We start from the raw sequence: 1,116 nt of genomic DNA on the forward strand, positions 1-1,116 counted from the left end.
GTGTGTGTGTGTGTGTGTGTGTGTGTGTGTGTGTGTGTGTGTGTGTGTGTGTGTGTGAGATATACATCTATCATCCTCAGGCTTCCCACAATCCTTTGAGTGCCACATGAATGACAGCGCGGGTGGAGGAGTCCCTCAGCAGCGCCCGCCATCAGGAGAGTTTATGTTAATTCAGAGGAAACCTGAAGATGAAGATTCAGCTCACGGATCAAAGAGAAAACATCTGAACCGGGCCAGAACTGGGCCAGAACCGAGCCAGAACCAGGACCCAACAAGAAGTATTTCCAGAAAATGACACAAGGACGATGCTGACGGGAGGATGAAGGCAGAAAAATAAGAGCTAAAGTTCTGATGAAGCTTATTTTATGCAGGCATGTTTAGAGATACCTGCTCTGAAGGTCCAGCTGCTCTGAAGGTCCAGCTGCTCTGAAGGTCCAGCTGCTCTGAAGGTCCAGCTGCTCTGAAGGTCCAGACCTGAAGAAACTGGTTTTACATCAAGTCCTCTGACATTCATCATGTATTCCTGCAGAGAACTGATTTAATGTGTTGAAAAAAAAAAACTGTTTATCAGATTAGCTTTAGCCTGTTAGCATATTGTGCTCACCTCTGACCTCTGCCCCACGCTACCATCACGTTATTTTAACGGCCTTAATAAAAGAACACTCCGTGTTTCTGTTGAAGGTTCTTGTTGTAACGGATGGAGGAAAGTTAGTAGTTTACCCAGAATCCTCGGCTGCAGCTGTTCCTGTTTCCACACAGAACAGGAAATGATGTCGTCATCTAAAACCAGGTGACTGAATTACCAACAGCATCCTGAATATTCAGTCTTTCAAGCTTTTATTTTTATTCTCTGACTGCAGCTGAAAAAAAAACCAAGTTATCTGTTAATGTCAAACTTAATATATTTTAGGAGGGCAACGACAGAATATTCACAATTCAGTTTCATACTTCAGTCTCACAATTTGATTTTTTTATACACAAAAGAGAAATGTTCATGTCCTTCTTAACTTGTAATTTATTGAAATTGTTTATGAACATTTGTTTAACCTCAAAAGTACAGTTTTTAAATTAAACATTGATAAAACAGCAAGTTTCTCAGTGGATCTGCGCTCGACA

Source organism: Austrofundulus limnaeus, unplaced genomic scaffold (genome assembly GCF_001266775.1).
Source record: "Austrofundulus limnaeus strain Quisiro unplaced genomic scaffold, Austrofundulus_limnaeus-1.0 Scaffold89, whole genome shotgun sequence".
NCBI classification, from domain to species: Eukaryota; Metazoa; Chordata; class Actinopteri; order Cyprinodontiformes; family Rivulidae; genus Austrofundulus; species Austrofundulus limnaeus.